The 20,187-nt window shown below is 46.7% G+C and overlaps 1 long non-coding RNA gene across 1 annotated transcript in view; it reads right to left on the bottom strand.

The window, feature by feature from the left end:
- The window catches only part of LOC128340866 (uncharacterized), a 54,954-nt gene that overhangs the window by 20,205 nt on the left and 14,562 nt on the right, over positions 1-20,187 (bottom strand). Inside the window, exon 2 of the long non-coding RNA XR_008314041.1 lies at positions 11,110-11,172. This is a non-coding gene — a long non-coding RNA (uncharacterized LOC128340866). The remainder of the gene's footprint in view (positions 1-11,109; positions 11,173-20,187) is intronic.

Here is a 20,187-nt window from a genome sequence, read left to right as displayed (position 1 = left end):
GGCTGTCAGGCAGCAAACAGACAGGGGGGAGTTCTCTCCGGGCTCTCTGGAGCCCGGGCGTGGGTGGGGTGAGTTTGCTCAGGGCTCTTCCAGAGCTTGAGCCACACCCACATGTGGGCTGAGGGGCTTCTTTCCATTGGCGGCCTGGGTTCTTTGAACCTGTTTGCACAAAGGTGGCTCGCCCCTGGTGAGCAATCAAAGCCAACTTTGACTTGCCTTGCTCTCTCTCCCATCCCAGACTTTCTCCTCTCCTGCCGGATGAGCAGCCTGTGCAGCTCAAGTTAATGCCAGGGCTCTGTACATCTGGCTGGGAGGGCACCAAACTCAAACTTTGCCTAGGGTGCCAAAAACCCTCAGGGCTAGCCCTGGTGGTGCAAATACTTTTTGGAGCCTGCCAATGTACCAGAAATGCTCTGCTAGAGTGGAAACATGTCACTGAGAGTCAAGCAATGTGTTTCCGCTCTAACAGAGCACTTCCAGAGTGTCTTGTCCTGAAAGGTAGTTGTACTCTGATTCAAGAGAACAAGACCGGCCAAGCTTGGAGACCCACAGGGGCTATGCTGCTTCCAAGAATGCCCGCGTTCCATTGATCAGTGAGAAGGGCTTGGCAGCGGGAGGTAGGGAAGGCTGCTCAAGCATACCTTCCCCACAGATGATTCTTCCGTCCTTCCTGGGCAGGTGGATTGCCCACCCAGATGGTTGCTGGCTGCCCCTTGTCAATTCTCCCCTTTATGCTTCCACAACCCCACAAGGGCTCCCACAGAACAGCCAAGCCTCAGAGCTTTCAACAGGGAGGGAGCTTTGACACCTGTCAGGGGCTTGTTCAATTCACCATTTCCCCTTTATGGCAGGTACCGCTGCAGGTACCGCTCTGAATCATAGGGCTCTTGCTCATCCGAGCCCTCCTCAGGTACTGGCCCCTTATCATGGGCTGGCTGATCCTTATAAATCCCCTGACACTGGGGGCAGTTATAACGAGATCTCGGCCCCAGCCGAGATCTCAGCCCAAACTCTTGTAAGAACATCGCGGGTCCTTGTGAGAGGCTCCCAACATTTCACAAGATCTCACTGACAGCCGGGATGCTTCCCCAGTCTCCCTTCAACGGCCAGTCCAGGTGGAGGCCATGGGTGGGTGAGCTGTCAGTGCCCCCACCTGGCACAGGCTGCAGCGTCAGGGACCTCAGGCTGCCCTGAGCATCTGCCTGCTCCTCCCAGCCCTCTGCCTCATACCCCACGGTTCCCTCACACCCTGGAAGCATGGAGGGTCAGGGGCCAGGTGCGTCATCCTGGCCCCCAGAAATCCCACAATGCATTGCACCAGCCAGGAGCCCCGCAGTCTCTCAGGGTCGGCTGCAAGTAGCCAGTGCTGACAGACAATCACATAAGAACATAAGAAGAGCCCTGCTGGATCAGGCCCAAGGCCCATCTAGTCCAGCATCCTGTTTCACAGTGGCCCACCAGATGCCGCTGGAAGCCACAGGCAGGAGTTGAGGGCATGCCCAATCTCTTGCTGTTACTCCCCTGCAACTGGTACTCAGAGTCATCCTGCCTTTGAGGCTGGAGGTGGCATATAGCCCTCTGGCGAGTAGTAGGGAATGCTTGCTCCCTTAACCCCATTTAAGAGGCAGGCTCTGCAGGAGGGTTTGACTCCGCAGCGCCACTGGCAGCCACTTGCCTCCCACTGCTTCTCACGCACAGCCAAGCCTGGGCTTGGCAGCCTTAACCCAGTCTTGGCTGTGCATGAGAACAGCCTCGGGGTATGGACCAGGTGGTAGACTTTGCTCCCCCAGCTAGGTCTGTTGACTGCCCCAAACTGAACCATCTCCATTGGCCTAGTCCCAACTTGGGCTCCATTACTTGGTCACAGAAGAATGTGACAAGGAGACAAGACAGAATAATTGGCCTTGCTCCCCAAACAGTTACAGTGTCCTTTACTGACAAGTACAGAAAATGGACAGAAAACGACATGCACAGTGTCCTTTAGAGGCACGTACCTTGGTTCTCCAAAATTTGGAAAGCACAAATCTCATTGGAGTCAGTAAAATACCTTAGTGGGTATTGGCTAATACCTACTAAGCTTATTATAAACATCTTGAGCCCAGTTACTTGCTTCTGAGTCTCGATGCTCTTTGGCTATCTCCCTCCCTCATGATATACCAGGTTCTAGTTTCTACTTCCAAGCTTCCAGGCCCTTCCTAGCTTTGTCCCTCCTACAGGATCATGTTTGTCACGTATTCATTTGGCTCTCACCCCCACACCCTCTGCTCTGTCAGTACTGCCAGCTTCAGTGTCTTGCTTGTTTATTCTGCCTGCAAATGTCTTTCTATTCCCCACCCCCTTTCTCCTCCATGCTGATCGTTCAGGGTGCCATGCCCTCCTTGAACTGATCCATATGCCATCTGTGCTCTTTCATCTCATGTATTTCCTTTCAAAGCAACCTTCTGCCATGAGGGCCACAGGCCAGTGGCAGGTTCTCCTACACAAGGGGAATATGAGAGCTCAAGAGCAATCAAAACTGGGCATTCTATAGGAAGGAGGTGCAGTGAGGACCATTAGAAGCCACAGCAAATGCATAATAATGTTCTATCCTCCAAGTACACCTGACATAGAATGGTGTGTGCTGCCATTCAGGCAGGTTTCAGGCAGGAGGTTCTCCCAGTCCTACTAGGAAAGGCCTGGGGCTGAAACTGGGACCTTCTGCATGCAAAAAGCTCCACCACTGAGCTAAAGCCCCATCCCCTAAGAGGAATACCTTAGAGCAGCCAGTGCTTGCAGGGAAGGGAATGACAGTTCAGTCCCCAAATAGCAGAGCACAACCAGTTTGGTGAAAAAGCAGCAAAGCAAGAGGTCTTGAGACAGTCCTTTCATACTGAAGAACTACAAGGATTTCTTTAAAGAAAAGGTTACAAACCAATGTGGAAGAGCCTGCAGCTTATTTCAGCTGTACCTCATGGCTGAAGGGAGAGACGAAAACAAACAGTCATCTCTGGAGAGACAGAGACTAACAATGGAAGAACAAAGAGTCCAGCACTTCTATCCACGACCCTAAAAAAAACTCCTGTGGTCACTATGAGACATTGCAGCCAGAGCTGATGCTGCCAGGGTCCTAGCTCCAACAGTGCTCACATGCAGTGATGCTCTTACCCCTGGAATTTGAGGGCAAGGTCCAGGGCCTCTACACCCCCTGGGGACCCCCAAATCCACTTTCATCTACCCTAGGTGGTGCGGTTGCTGCTGGCCCACACTGTGCCAGGAGGTTTTTCACACAGGTTTTTAAAGCCCTTTAACTCACATCTCCTCCAGAATGGAAGGGGTGCATTCCATAGCCAAATTTACCCAGAAGTCCCTTGGAGTTAGGGAGCAGTTCACACACAATTTAGGTTTTTCACTGCGTTTTAGTATGTAGCCCGATTTATATCTGGAGTTTTAAAAATCCACTATTTGCATTCAGTTTTTTGAGACAACTTCAAGTTTGCAGTAAAGCCTCCAAGTAAACCCGTGATAAAGACTGCTGTGAGTAAAAGTTCCAGGTGGCCGAATGTGATTATGACCTGTACCGGGTGCTTTAGAGACAGAGCAGAGAGTGAGGACAGAAATATGTGGGATGGAAATATGTTAAATTGTGTGTTGAAATGTTTCTGCTACTGCATATTTGCATAAATATACCTGTTTTATATTCTTACATGAGTTCAGTTGCTGTTTGTGCCCTTGAGAACCCACATGCTAAAAGATACTGTGTTTGTCACAGGGTGCGCGTGTGTGTGTTTGTGTGTGTAGGGGGATGATGCTTAACATGCAGCGGGGGGCAGGGGCAGGCCTCAAGCAAGGGGGAGAGCTCCAAAAGGCCATTAGGTCCAGGCTCCAAAATCTCTGCTCACATGTAATCTAAATGCAAACCAGGATGGACCCTGCTTAGCAAAGAGGACAATTCATGCTTGCTACTGTCGCAGCAGAGAAATACTTGATTAGCAACCAGAGGTTGCTGATTTGAATCTCCACTGGTATGTTTCCCAGACTATGGGAAACACCTATATCGGGCAGCAGCGATATAGGAAGATGCTGAAAGGCATCATCTCATACTGCGTGGGAGATGGCAGTGGTAAATCCCTCCTGTATTCTACCAAAGACAACCACAGGTCTCTGTGGTCACCAGGAGTCAACATCAACGTCATGGTACACTTTACTGTAAGACCAGCAATCCACCCCCCATTAAACCAGCTCTTCTCCCCACTTTTATATTTCCCCCTCAACCCAGATATTCTTTGCTTATCTACTCCTCAACTCCCTTACTTTTCTGCCCCTCTCTCATCCAACCTTCTGATTCTTCTGTTCATGCTTCCCTAGATCCCTCTTTTTCAGTCCACTACCTACCCTGTTCCTTCAGTCACCCTACCTTCTGGGTTTTCTTCCCACAGCTACCCAACTCTTGGGCACCTATTCTACAATTCCCATTTCCAACAGCACAGGATTGCTCTTGCCCCCAGGCTTTGTGTGCTGTTCAGCCCTCAGCCAAACTGACCCTTCACTTCATTATCCCCGTAGAATGTTTGTGAACATTCTGTGACACTGTACCTACTCAGCCAGTGAGTGGGGAGGCTAGGAGATAGTCAAAAATCAGTTCCCAGCTGATGTTTATAAGCTGATTTCTATAAGAAAGAAAATAGGACTTGATATATGGCTCAATTGCCGCCTAGCTTGAGAATAAAATAAACTAATGTTTTGTTAGTGCCTATTGGGCAGTTTTCATTGACTTGCCTCTCAGCATTTTTTAAAGAGCGTTACTCTCCCCTCACCAAGGCACCTACATGCTTCTAGCATTTGATGTATCATTAAAAATGCCTTCTCACATTTTGGCACGTAAAGCCTGATAAAGTTTCACCTTTTAAAGAAATAAATGACTCAATTAACAAGATGAAAAACAGCAGTGTGGTGGCAGACCCTCTTGGTGGCCAAAAAAAAGGATAAAAAAGAATTATCCCAGCAGGGTGTTAATGCAGGGAGCGCCACAACAATCAGCAGGCGCCCAATTTGAGTGACAGCCACCCAGCAAAGAAGACAGATTTGTCAGCTTGCTGACCGCTGGCTCGAGTCCCTCTCACCACCCTAGGAATAAATTGTTGCTCAGGAATGGTGGGGCAAGCAGTTGCTTGTCACCGCTAATCTAATTGAATTTTTTTGTAATGCTGTTTTCATTATCATGTACAGATATGGAGAAGGGCTCTTTCAGGAAACAGCACAGCCCTGTGCAGATGGTGCAAGGGTGTGCGGAGGGAAGCATTGAGAGGGGGGTCAGGATCACGCCCTGCATCCCAGCCTCCCCACATTTGAGGTCCTGTCTGCACAGGGGACTAAATGTGTATATCTCAACCCATTTAAGCTCAGGTGTGTACTGGGTCTATGGCCACATTTGCACAAGGCTGGTCTGGTGGCAGCAAGCATAAATTGTCCCCTTTGCTAAGCAGGGTTCACCCTTGCTTGCATTTGAATGGGAGACTACATGTGAGCACTGTAAGATATTCCCCTTAGGGGATGGGGTTGCTCTGGGAAGAGCACCTGCATGCTTGTAGGCAGAAAATTCCAAGTTCCCTCCCTGGCATTTTCAAGATAGGGCTGAGAGACCTTGGAGAAGCCTGCAACCCTGGAGGCCTGCTAGGCAGATAGGCCTGAAATCTTGGAGAAGCTGCTGCCAGTCTGGGTAGACAATACTGAGACAAATGGAAGAGAGCTGGTCTTGTAGTAGCAGGCATGCCTTGTCCCCTTAAGCTAAGCAGGATCTGCCCTGGTTGCATATGAAAGGGAGACTAGAAGTGTGAGCACTGTAAGATATTCCCCTTAGGGGATGGAGCTGCTTCTCTGGCATCTCCAAGATAGGGCTGAGAGAGATTCCTGCCTGCAACCTTGGAGAAGCCGCTGCCAGTCTGTGTAGACAATACTGAGCTAGATAGACCAATGGTCTGACTTGGTATATGGCAGCTTCCTATGTTCCTATGTTCCAAATGGACCAATGGTCTGACTCAGTATAAGGTCCCTTCACTTTTCATTAACTGTACTTCCGAATGTGGGCAACCAGAGTTTAGCCAAAAAAAACCCGGACCCACAGTTTCCCTCACCAGACTCCAATTTGTACCTTCAATTATCTCTCTGTTTTGTCGCCTTCAACAGCAATTTCATGGTTCCAGCATTACATCTGACCGCTGGCACCGCAGTTTCCCCCTTCTACAACTGGAGTTGAGGGAGGAAGTTCCTCCCTCACTCTGGCTGCTTCCTTCATTAAAGAAGGAAGCTCCGGCAGCCAGATCCTCCTCCTCTCTGCAGTCAGCAGGACTGCAGAGAGAGAGCTCTCTGTTTCATCCGAATATGGATGGGAGAATGTGGGGAGGAGGGGTGGAACCATGGGTCCACGTTGCATCCAAAGGTGGCCACTTTGTTCATGTATACCCCCTTTCAGACAGGCCTTTGGATGTATGAAGGTCCGGGGAAGGAACAGCAGGTGCAGACTCCCTTCCGCACAGGTATATAATATATAATAAGGAGAGGTGGTACAACTGCCACCCCTCCCTCCAACCCACCCCCAGGGCATGGGTTGCCCACCATTGTAAGCCTTAGTGGCCCCCATCAGCCACCCGGCCATCTACCCACCACTACCACCAGCCTACTTCCCTTTGCTGGGCAGCAACACAGTCTAATGATGTCACCATGCTGGAGCCTGTTCATGCTGGGATGAGGCAACACGTTCGTGCCATTAGATCATGTTGCAGTCTGGCAAAGGGAGGGAGGCTGGGGGTGGGGCTGCCTCAGATCCCTCCTGAGAGCCACCATCAGTTTGCTACATCACTGCTGCCACATGTACATCTGTACATCCTTTGTCCATTTCCACAGAGCTTAAGGCCATTTTTAATGGGTTGAGAACTTTTTAAAATTGGCATCTTTTAATAATGTACTCCTGCACAGCCCTATGGAACAGAACAATCTCTTCCTGTCCAACATGTTGCAGCTGAAAATAGGGACAAACTTGTAACATCCCTATTCTCCAACCAAAGATCCCTGAGTTCTTCCAGATGGCAATAAACTGCATTGAGAAGAGCTTATATGTTCTAGGCGACAGCTTACTTAGCATCCAGACACTCCTCCAGACTTTCATCATCTTTTTGAACAGGATCCCATTCACAAGTCCGGTGGGACCTTGCACAATTTCCACAGCTCCACCTGCTGGCCAGCAATTTTTTTCTGAAATTAACTCACCAGTTTTTGGTACTACTTTTCTGGCAAATGTGGGGAAAGGTGAGTTAATCTCAGAAAGCAAGAATTGGCTGGCAGGTGGCACTGTGGAAATTGCTACTGGTCATCTGACTTTTCTCGCAAGCTTTTCTCAGCCTGTGGTTTATTGCAGTCTGGAAGAACCTGCTGCCTATGGCCTCCCTAGACCATCATTATAAATTGCTGAAGACTCTTCTCAAACAGTTCTCAAAATATCAAATAAATATAATGGCAATGAGAACTGCTGCATGATTGATTGAGTGAGTGATTGATTGATTGATTGATTGATTGATTGATAGACAGCTTTATTTCGGTCACTGACCAGCAATAACTGCTGCATGAAGGTTTGCTTCTAAGAAGCTAAATGTAGCTTGCAAAAGTATTCATAATAGCAAGGCCAGCTCCAGGTTTTGTAACCCTGGGGCAAGAGACTCACTCCTCTGCCCTTCTGGGTTCCTTAATGCACCCACCCTCCTGGTCTTCTGAAAGATAAATTCTGGATTTAAAGCTTTTCAACCCCAGTGGGCCCTGGCCTTTGCCCAGTCATGCTGAGGGCTGGAATCAGGCAGGCATAAGAGCTTCTTCTTTTTCTCAAATGAAATGTTAATCTGACTTCAGCAGCCCTGTAGTCCAGTTTTGCACTGGTTAAAACTCCCCGTAGTTATTGGTCTTATACATGACTTTTGCTGTCAGTCCTTCATCAAGGAATCAGCCCAGTGAATTGTAGTATTACATGCAATGTTTTATTTTCACTTTCCTTTCTGCCATCACTTCTAGTAAGCCAAATTCAAACAACTGCAGAAAAAAATGAACCTCATTGCTCAGTGCCAATGGGACTACTCCAGAGTAAGTGGTATGTGGCTTCCAGCCAGGGCCCGCAATCATTAAACCACTTAGTTGCCTCTAAGAGGAACACTCAGGAGTGAGTGGTTTAAGGCCTGCAGCCAAATCGACCAAATTAGCATGTGTAATTCCACTCACTTCAGTAGATCTTGGGCTGATTTATACATAGATAGCGATAAATGTAAGCAGACTGGTTTTCTTTCAGTATTCCACATGAGCATAATCTTGTATTCTTAGCACTGATACCAAACAGATATAGATTTCTGAGAAATGTAGCTTCTTCTTCTTCTTCATCATCATCATCATCATCTTTTTTTTTAATCAACCTCCAAGCATCCATGGTTGTACAGATTCTAACAGCTCATGTGTTTAATGTATCACATTCATATGGTTCATTCCAAATGTTCAAAGCACATGGTCTCAGCCATCTGAACACAGGAGCATAAGAAGCTGCCTTTTGCCAAGTCAGACCATTGGTCCACCTAGCTCAATATTGTCTACACTGATTGGCAGCAGCCAAGTTAATGGTCTGTACAGCTTGAGCCATTGAGGAGTGCATCGAGGACCATTGAGGAGTGCAGCAAATGATCTGCAGGAGTGGCTCGTTCTCATTCTCCTCTTCCCACCCTGATCACCTTGTTTTGCCTCAGGTGCACAGGCTGCACATTTGCACAGTTACCCAACCCGGGCGAATGAGCAGCCTGTATATCTAGAGTTAACTGCCTCCCTTGCTCTGCCTGTATGGGCCTGTACTGGCAGTGGCTCTTCTTGTTTTCAGGCAGGAGTCCATCCCAGCCCTACCTGGAGATGCCGGGGATTCAACCTGGAACCTTCTGCATGCAAAGCAGATGCTCTACCTGTGAGCTATGGCCCCATTCCTTATGACTGCCCAGTAAAATAGGCAGATTATTCTCCCCATATTACAGACGAGGAGTGTGTTTCAAGCAGCCAGGAGGCTTGTGTGGTGTTAAACAAGAATATCTGAGCTCTTAAGTCAAAACGAAGAAGCAAGTATGAGAGTATGTTTTAGCCAAAATTTAGTTTCCATTGAGTTATATGGAAGAGAGTTAAGTAAATGCAACGAGTACAACAGGAATGGAGAAGGCTACAAAATCCATTCTAGATGTTTTAGATTATGTAGTGAGTTTTGATTTTACTGTAAATTTTTGATGTGTCCATTTTTTAAAAAAAAAGTAACCGATTTTAACACAGTTATCTAAATCCTCATAGAAGTCTAGAAAAGGAAGACTGAATCATGAATGAAGTCTAGCTTAGTCTAGAGATACAAACTTTATATCCTATACCATCTCCACATTCAGGATCACTACAGCACCAATATCGGGCAGCAGCAATATAGGAAGATGCTGAAAGGCATCATCTCATACTGCACGAGAGGAGGCAATAGTAAACACCTCCTGTATTCTACCAAGAAAACCACAGGGCACTGTGGTCACCAGGAGTCGACGCTGATCCGATGGCATACTTAACCTTTACAGAATAAATGTACAACTAGAGGTCTGAAGTCAACATCTTAAATGTCTTTAACACACGCACATTCACCAGTGCTATGGGAGAATCTTCCCAGAGTGCAGTTGATTCAGTTCATACTTTGGTGTCAGGGATCTCATCATCTGAGGGGGCTCTGCTCCAGGTAACGTGGGAGGCTCAGTTGTCGTGCACGCGGGACAGGGCCTTCTCTGTTGTTGCCCCCAGAATTTGGAATGCTCTCCCAGTATGTCAGCAATCTGGCCACCCAGAAGGGAAGTCCAGGAAGATAGTCCACAATACAAACTGGGCTGCAGAAACGAAACACGGCTCAGAATAGGTCTCTATATCAGGCTTGGGCTGAAAGCTGTCAACACGAGGGTTGACAAATGTTGTCTTCCAGCGGCTAACAGAAAGCTGTTGATGTGCTTTATAGTCCAAGCTGATAACGCTCAGCTGGCAGGGATTCAAGGCTTATCAGCTCTCTGCAGGAGGCATTTACTCCTCCTGATAGTTTCTAGCTGTGCTCTTCTCCTTGTGACACTCCTTTGCTGTGGAGTCAGTGGGGGTTGCCTGCACAGCTCATCTTCTAGTCTGTCCGTCACTGTCTCTGCTGCCTCAGACTGCTGTGCCTGCTCTGAAACATCAGCCGGACCTTCCTCAGCAATCTCTTGGGAACTGACAGCCGGGCTCTGCCCCCCAGGCATCCCTGCATCAGCTGAAAGGCTGTCAGCTTCCCCTTCCTCCTCGCTATCTGAGATTGAGGGCATGACACAGTGGCCATTCACTCCTCAGACTCCATCACAGTTTTTAGAAAGCTTGTTAAATCTTGGCTTTTTACCCAGGCCTTTACATGATTGTTTTATTGCTGCTTCTGTGTGTTTTTATCCGTGTACGGTTTTTGCGTTTGTATATTATATATTTTAAATCAGATTTGTTTTCATATTTTTATGAATATTTTTTGTTTTCATATTTAACTGTCATTTTTATTATATGTTTTTTAACTTTTGTAAACCACCTTGGGATTGTTTTTAATGAAAGGTGGTATATAAATTTAACAATAAATAAATAAATAAATAAATAAATAAAATTATAGTGGTGGAGTAGATGGGGAAGCCTCATGCCATCAGGCACCTCGGGAAGTAGCCATTGCTCAGCGCTACAGCACATGGTTTGCACGCAGAAGCCTCATGATCAATCCCTGGGATCTGCAGGTAGGGATAGGAAAGACCTCTGTTGGAGACTCCGCACCATTGTGGAGGGAAGCCAGCTCAAGCATTTTGGGAGGGGAAAGCAGAGGCTGCAGGGCAGCCCACTGCCAGTGTATGAACTATGACTTCCTCACTCCCACCCATCACTTCACCTCTCCTCTATTGCCCATCTCTCCCCCTCCCCATAGCTTAGATTAACATATTACAAGATACAAAATAAGAAAGCTTCTCCAGATGAGACCCTGATAAGACCCTGCAGGTTTGTGACCAGTAAAGGCTAACAATATGGAACTGGGTGAGCCTTTGGTCTTACCATATATGAGATGCTCCTTTATCTTAGAAGTTTAGCAATCTTGCATCTTCTTCCCATTTCCATCTGGAAGATCAAAGAGAGCACAATATGGACTTCAAAACAGAGATGTATATAACATGTAATTTATATCAGTTTTTTGCTGTGATCAAGGGAATAGTGTAAAGAAAAAAGGTCAAAGGGACTGGTGCTGTTAATACACGATTGATGAAATCCTTGAACACATATTGATCCACTTTTATTACATTTTTAAACCTTCATCTCTGAACATTTCCCAATAATCCAATAAGTATAACAAATGTAATTTGCTGTTCTCAGTCATGGGGAGTACTCTTTGCCCTGATAAAACTCAGCATACAAGAACAATTTACATCTGGAGAACAATGCCTACACATACACTCACACACAGCCCATTGTGTCCTTTGTATATGTATTTCTTACTGTCTTTCATGGCTGTGGTTGAATAACGAGGCTAACCCATTTTAGTTGCCCACGAAGTGGCCACATTATACTCTGGCACCATCCTGCCGAGTCTTACTTTCAGCAGACGACTTCATGCCAACACTACTGAACGGTTTTTAAGCAGTTTTGCAGCATTTGGATTTCAGGCAGTATTATTTATGTATTTAGAGAAGGCCCTGTCTCTAGTCTCTGCCAACCAAATCTCAGTCAATGGAGGGGCCGTAAGCAGGGCCCTGGCAAATTTGTATAGGCGAATGTGGCCCAACAGGTTCCCCCAGGCCCAAGTTGTGTAGGACTGTGTAGCCGTGCCGGACTTTACAGGTCAAAACTAGCACTTTGAATCTAGCCTGGAAGCCACCTGGCAACCAGTGGCGTTGCAGCAGGATGGATGCAGTAGTTAATGTTGCTTCATCATCTCAAGAACACAGTAAGGTCATGCACATGACCAACAAATGCTGGTGGGGCTGAAGGCTCCTGCCTGCCTCCCCACACATGATCAACCATCCAGCTCTGCTGCTTGCTGCAGCACATGATCAGAGACACAGAGAGCAGCAGAGCAGGGAGCCAGAGGAGGAAATCCTACCTCCATGCAACACGCCAGGCAAGTGGTGCCTTAAGGGATCCCCCCTCAGCCAGGCGCTCTTGCTGCCTAGCTTGTCTCTTTGGGGGGGGCCTGTCTGCAGCCCACGCACACACTACCCCAAACCTGGGGTTAAATGCACGCTCACGTTAACCCCTGCTAACTGGTCAAAGATGCACCTTTTTAACGTGATGATTATCACTGTTTAGCAGGGGGAGAGTAAACTGCAACCCCAGTACAGTACCTCCAGTGACTGTTGCTGGTGTCTGTCTTATGTTTCTTTTTAGATTGTGAGCTCTTTGGGGACAGAGAGCCATCTTATTTTTTTTTTCTTATTCCTCTGTGTAAACTGCTTTGGAAACTTTTGTTGAGAAATGATATATAGGAACATAGGAAGCTGCCATATACTGAGTCAGACCACTGTTCTATCTAGCCTTGTATTGTCTTCACAGACTGGCAGGGGCTTCTCCAAGGTTGCAGGCAGGAATCTCTCTCAGCCCTATCTTGGAGAAGCCAGGGAGGGAACTTGGAACCTTCTGCCCTTCCCAGAGCAGCTCCATCCCCTGAGGGGAATCTCTTACAGTGCTCACACTTCTAGTCTCCCTTTCAGATGCAACTAGGGCAGACTCTGCTTAGCTAAGGGGACAAGTCATGCTTGCTACCACAAGACCAGCTCTCCTCTCCTTATAATATAAATTGTTGTTGTTGTTGTTGTTGTTGTTTAAACCCAGGTTAAAGCCTGGGGTAAACTCCCAAGCTTTGGAGCCAAGGCAGCACCAGGGCACTTTCCAGATTATTTGTTTGTTTGTTTGTTTATTACATTTCTATACCAGTCAATAAAAGATTAAAACATTTCAACAATGGAAATTAAAAGTTAAAACCATTAAAACTCAATTAAAACAGTACCTAATTAAAAGTGTGGGTGAACAAATGCGTCTTGACTGCCCTTTTAAAAGTTGTAAGAGGAAGTTGCAATTACCCACTACAACCGCAGTAAAATGCTTTGGCTAGGCAGGATCGTATTCACAATGATCCCCAGAGTCAAAACATCCTACAATACAGCAACTTTTTTGCCACACATATACAACGTTATAGCACAATATCACAGCGATTAAATCTGAAGCAAGGCATCCAAAATGTGAACGGCACTCTGCTGACAGAGTAGAGAGTGCCGTGTCACAACACAAGAAGTACACTTAGATACACCATGACCCCGTTGTAAGGTCTAATCTGGAAAGAGCCCAGGCTGGGCTGCTCGTGTGAGTGAGTTAACTAGTGAGTGAACTAGACCCCAAAACAAGCTGGGATGAGAGGAGCAAGCTTTTATTACTACAATTATTGTATTGCACCAGTTTTGCCCTGGATTTTGCCGATAGTTTTTAATTATTGATTGATTGATTGATTTACTTACTTACTTACATTTCTAGCCCGCCCTATACCCAAAGGTCTCAGAGTGGGTTACAATAAAACCAATATAAAACATAATTAAAATACAACATCATAAAATTAAAAATACAGTTTAAAAAAAATACAATGCCTGAGAGGGGAGGAACCACTACATCTCTAGTCAAAGGTCAGGGTAAAGAGGTGTGTCTTCACTATTCTCCTTAATGTACACAATGGCGCACCTCAGAGGGGAGGGCATTCCACAACCGAGGGGCCACCACAGAGAAAGCCCTCTCAGGTGCCCCTACCCCTTTAACTGCTGACAATGGTGGCACTACCAAGAAGGCCTCTCCTACAGATCTTAACTGATGGGCAGTTCTATATGGGAGAAGGTGTTCCTTCAGGTATTTGGGGGCCAGGTTGTTCAGGGCTTTATAAATCAATGTGAAAACCTTGAATTGGGCATGGTGGCGACTTGGCAACCAGTGCAATTCCTTAATAATAAATAGTCTATGCATCATCTGCATAGACAGAACCTAGATGAATACCCCTGTACAAATGTAGGGCTCCTTCTCAGTGGCTGGGCATCCTATTTTCTGGGGAGCCAAATCATGTGGAGAATGCCCTATGCACATACAACAAAATACAACTGTATGTGTGAAGCTTTCATCATACATTATGCACAAGTCCAATGATTAGGCATAGGGCAGAGGCAGCATCATGGATTGGGAGGGAAGAAATATCGCTCACCTCAATTATAGCAGAGCAAGCATGTGTGAGAAGAGCAAGCCCATTAAAGAATATCTTGACAGACATTTAAGGTTCCAAAGCAAGCCAGGTTTATTGTGGAAGTTACATACTTGGATAGAAAAGCCTGTGTCTCTGTGCTTTCTATATGCATAGTGCATTGCAGAGAGGGAGAGAAAAAAACTGCATGGCTTATAGGCAATGCAGCAGAGCAGGAAGCTAGAAAGAGGAGAGGAAAACCCATGAGAGTATCAGCCTACCAATCAAAGAAAGCCAGTGTAGAGTGAGAGACAACAAGAAAGGTTCTCCTATTTCTACTCCAAATGCCTCTAGTGGCCACTAGGAAAGAAGGTGCAAACAGACGATGCTACTGGATGCTACAGTCTCCAAGACGTGCCAACTGGCTTTGCTCTGCCATTCATACATTAATCACCTTAACCCGATTAAGACATTATGCTATACACTCATACATGTGTTTGTGTGAATGGCTGTATCTGTGTTCATTTTTAAAGTGAACCTGGATACAGGCCCTGCAAATGTAATTAATTAATTAATTAATTGTGCATTAGGAACATAGGAAACTGCCATATACTGAGTCAGACGATTGGTCTATCTAGCTCAGTATTGTCTTCACAGACTGACAGCGGCTTCTCCAAGGTTGCAGGCAGGAATCTCTCTCAGCCCTATCTTGGAGAAGCCAGGGAAGGAACTTAGAACCTTCTGCTCTTTCCAGAGCGGCTCCATCCCCTGAGGGGAATCTCTTACAGTGCTCACACTTCGTCTCCCATTCATATGCAACCAGGGCAGACCCTGCTTAGCTATGGGGACAAGTCATACTTGCTACCACAAGACCAGCTCTTGACTGCAACCACAGTACACAGAGCTGACTCAAGTTTGGATGTTGGTACTTTTAGATGTTTCAAGGAAGTACTATGCAATCTGAGAGCTGTACTCCTGGATCACTGTTAAGGTTCCAGAGGATGCTGGGACACAATTCTCAGATTTAAACTCTGAGAACTACACTTTGGTCTTCCCTCTGACATGGGAAGCAAGGGGGTGCATTCTCCATTGCAGAGTGTGCAGTGCAACAGCCTCGGGCAAAGTGAATTTAGCCAGCCTTGATCCCATTGTGAGGAGCATCTAGTCATAACTGAGTGGACTTTTCTTTCTTATAAAGCACACACGCACAAAATGGTATCTATTGGGCTTCTGTTTCTTATCACACACACACACACACACCCCTATCAAAACAACAACTTATTTTAGGCAGAGCTCCCTAAATATGAACAATGAGTATAGATTGTAAATTGGTGTCAGCCTTACCAGGAAATTTGTAGGAAACATTCCTGGTGGTATAGATTGCTACTACAAGTTAAACTTGCCTAATAGTTTAGACATCTATCCTCTTAAAAACAAAAAACAAAAAAAACCTTTGCTGCCTTATTCATTTACTTAAATAAAAAGAAAAGGCCAAGTGAACTGTCAGGGTTTTTATTTTCCCTCAGAGCTTCAGAATTTCACGAGGAATTCCATCTAGGGGGAACTGAAAATAGCTGGTCACCTAGACAGGCTTGCCAGGGGGTGCATTTCTGCTGCTTCTGTTCAACACAGCTTGAGGCAAAGCAGGTTGTATGGGCCTTGACCCAGCAAGGTCACCATTTTTTTGTCCGGAATTCTTAGGCCTGACATCTGCTGCTTGGCATTGAGAGAAAACCAGGCCCTGTTAGCCAAAACAGAGGCCTGTGAAAAATAATCCCTCAGCAAGAATCCTAGACTTCAGTAAAGAGGCTAAATGGCTCTCTTTTCTGTTTGAGTGTCCGGGGTCCTTGGTACTTCTCATTTAAGTTTCCTGCCTGGCTTAGGGCCAGTGCTTTAAACAGCTATGTGTGGCTGAAAATCCACAAGTGATGTATTTCCAGGCTCTGCAGAGTTGCATTGATTGAATTTTGGTCCACCATGCAGTTCCTGGGCATCTGAAGCAATCTTCTATATAGGCTGCATTTACACGTAACGTGGAACCGGAGTTTAAGGGGCCAGAGGTTGTCATACTGTTACATCTGAATGTGTGCAACTCCCATTCCGTGATAGGACCAACCTGAAGTTTTCTTTCTGGACCTCCAATTTGAACCCTGAGAAGGCAGATCTGGCCACAGTTACCCATGCCTTAGTCACGTCACGGCTGGATTACTGTAACGCTGTCTACGTGGGGCTGCCCTTGAAGAATATCCAGAAACTGCAGCTTGTACAAAATGCAGCAGCTAGGGTTCTATCTGGAGCTGCCTGGTGTGATCACATCACACTTATTCTGAAAGAGCTGCACTGGTTACCAGTGTGTTTCCGGGTCCAATTCAAAGTGCTGGTTTTGACCTTTAAAGCCCTTAACGGTTTGGGCCCGGGATACCTGCGGGACCGCCTGCTGCCCGCTTGATGAAGTCATCTGAGGGGGCTCTGCTCCAGGTGCTGACAATGAGGGAGGCTCGGTTGTCGTGCACTCGGGACAGGGCCTTCTCTGTTGCTGCTCCCAAACTCTGGAATGCTCTCCTCGTGGCTATTCGCTCCTCGGTCTCCATCACAGTTTTTAGAAAGCATGTCAAATCATGGCTTTTAACCCAGGCTTTTATATGATTTTCTCCACTGCTGCTTCTTGTATTTTGTACTGTTTTTATGCTTGAGTTTTAATTTTTTAAAAAAAAAAATCAGATTTGTTTTTATACTTTTTAGCTCAATATTTTAATGTGTCTTTTTTATAATTGTGTTTTTAAATTTTATTGTGAGCCGCTTTGGGATTTTCTTAATGAAAGGCGGGGTATAAATTTAACAATCAATCAATCAATCAATCAATAGTAGCAGTAGTAGTAGTAGTAGTAGTAGTAGTATTTTTGGATTGCAGTAGCAGATGTCCACAGTCAGGAAAATGGTCAAAAAGGCATGCCTTTGGTGCCTTTGGTACCAAACAATTGAAAGGGCAGCTTCTTCCATTGCTATATTAGCTGTCCTGGTGGCAGGGGTGCCCAAAGTACTGTGACACCTGAAGAGAGACACCAAATGCTACCTTACCCCATGCCTCTGGTGGGGGGCGGTCCCCTTTCAGAACAGACCCGTTCAAGCTTTGAAAGTGAGGTAGGGGGCAGGGAGGACGGAAGGTGTCCAGTAGCTCCCTCTTTTCTCCACACATGATTCCTGCAAGCTTTGCAAGGAATGTGAGGAGAGGCACTCATTGCAAAGCTTATCCCAGAGCTGCTCCAATGGTGGGGGTGCATTTTGCCACCCTGCTAGCACCCAAATAATCTGCTCCCGGAGGCAACTGCCTCACTTCACCATGACAGAGAGGAGAGCTGGTCTTGTGGTAGCAAGTATGACTTGTCCCCATAGCTAAGCAGGGTCCACCCTGGTTGCATATGAATGGGAGACTTGATGTGTGAGCACTGCAAGATATTCCCCTCAGGGGATAAAGCCGCTCTGGGAAGAGCAGAAGGTTTCAAGTTCCCTCCCTGGCTTCTCCAAGATAGGGCTGAGAGAGATTCCTGCCTGCAACCTTGGAGAAGCCACTTTCAGTCTGTGTAGACAATACAAGGCTAGATAGACCAATTGTCTGACTCAGTATATGGCAGCTTCCTATATTCCTATGTTCCTGGTCTAGGGGAGGAGAGTCAGTCTTGTGGTAGTGAGCTTGGATTTTCCCCTTTGCTAAGCAGGGCCTGCCTCGGTTTGCACATGGATGGGTGACTGTGAGGAAAGTCCTATGAGGAAAGGCTGAAGGCACTGGACATATTTAGCCTGGGAAAGAGGAGGGTGAGGTGGAGATATGCTAGCATTCTTCAAATACCAGAAGTGCTGCCATACAAAAGAGGGCAAATAATTGTTCTCTGCTATCCCAGGGGGCAGGACGAAATCAAGTGGGCACGAGTGACAGAAGTAATTCATGTATGGAATTCTCTGCCACAGGATGCGATGATGGCCACTAGCTTGAATGGCTTTAAATGGGGCTTGCCTGTGAGCTTCTCAGAGGCATCTGGTGGGTCACTGTGTGAAACAAGATGCTGGGCTAGATGGGCCTGATCCAGAAGGGCTGTTCTTATGACTACATGTGAGCTTACATGTGAGTAAGGGGACAAAGATACTCCCCTTAGGGAATAGGGCCATAGCACATTGGAAGAGTATCTGCCTGCTCGCATGCCAAAGGTCCCAGGTTCATTCCTTTGCATCTCCAGGTAGTGCTGAGAGAGACTTCTGCCTGAAACCTTGGAGAGCTGCTTCCAGTCAGTGTAGACAATACTGAGCTGGATGGACCAATGGTCTGACTCAGGATAATGAAACTTCCTATGTTCCTAAAACTCCCCCCTTGCCTGACAAGTGCTATGCAGGCCGTTTTCCAAATACCAGAAGTAAACCGTCTTGGGGTGGTTGGGAGCAAGAATCCCAAGAAGTCATATTGCAGAATTCTGTTCAAATATAAACCCAAACAAATGTGTTCTAGTAGCCTGTATTTGCTACCATATCAAGGAGATACAGACCCTAAAGGTATTTGTGTCTGTAACCCTTTCTCCGAAGGTAAACACTAATCTTGTTTTTTTTTTCCCTCCCAAGGAAGCCTCCAACCTACCTACCAACCATAGAAAAATGCAGAAACTCATTATCACGGTTCAGCTTTAGAGATTTACATTAGAAACAGCGAGCCCTATTTCAGCCCCGTGTATATGGTGAGCAATATGTTAGGAGTAGAACTGAATTTATTCCCCAGATAAGTCATTTATTTCTCTCCTCAAAGAAAAAAAAAATCCAATATCCTCAGATCAGATGCATATTGAAGCTCGACGGAAGGGGAATAAAACCTCAGACTTAGGCTGGATTAACGTGTTCAAATTGGACACTCGCCATCTGTATGCTCCAGGGTGCTTGGTTTGCACATTGTGCTTAGAGTATACAATGCCTGGGTCTGGATGATCTTCTTCTGAGTGTGCTATGGCTCTTGCCTCGGAATTATTTGCGTAGCAAATTATTTATGAGCGCCTCATGTTACTTGTCATGTCAGAGTTGTTATTGTCTCGTTTACGGCTTTTGTCAATTATCCATCTTAAGAGGTGGGAAAGAAAAGGCGAGGCTAAACAGAAGGGGGAAAGGTGTGCTGTACCACTGCTCCAGCCACCATTCCCAGTTCGGCTCAAGCCAGGGCCAGTTCCAGTCCAGACAGCAAGCTGGGCCGAGCTGGGCCACCTCCCGAGCCGGCTGGAGGGGTATTCTTGTTAAAGGAGAATCCAGTGAGGATTCCCCTTTACAAGTAAAGGAAATTCCCTAAAGTTAATTCCTGGGCTGGGCGGGGCAGGGAGGGGAGAAGCGTAGTATTGCCTTTAAAAATAAGATTGTGGGGACGGCGGACGTGGTGACAGAGGCTCCTCCAGCCACCCACCCACACCCCGCCAGCCTCCCACATGGCAGGCTACGGCCCGGTTTGGGCCTCTGCAATCACACGGAGGTCATTAGAGTGACATCCGCGCATGCACAGTTGCCATCTGCATCACCACGTGGTGATGCAGATGGCATCTGTACATATGCAGAATATGTACAATCTAATGCCTCTGTGTGTACACAGAAGCCCAAACAGGGCCATAGCCTGCTTGGCCTGTCATTTGGAAGGCCAGCAGGGGCACGGTTGAAGGCGTCCCTGATGCCATTCCCACCACAGCTGCCTCTGCCAACTCAGCCACCACCATCTTATTTTTAAAGCGAATACTAAATTTTTTCTCCCCCCACCCCGGTGCACCCTAGAATTAACTTTAGGGAATTCCCTTTAGGGAATTCCCTTTAGGGGAATCCTCACCGGTTCATCCTCCGAGGAGCTCAGAGAAGTGTACATGGTTATGTTTATCCTCACAACAACCCTGTGAGGTAGGTTAGGCTGAGAGTTA

Source organism: Hemicordylus capensis, chromosome 1 (genome assembly GCF_027244095.1).
Source record: "Hemicordylus capensis ecotype Gifberg chromosome 1, rHemCap1.1.pri, whole genome shotgun sequence".
Lineage (NCBI taxonomy): Eukaryota > Metazoa > Chordata > Lepidosauria > Squamata > Cordylidae > Hemicordylus > Hemicordylus capensis.
This window is presented reverse-complemented; position numbering and strand designations above follow the sequence as displayed.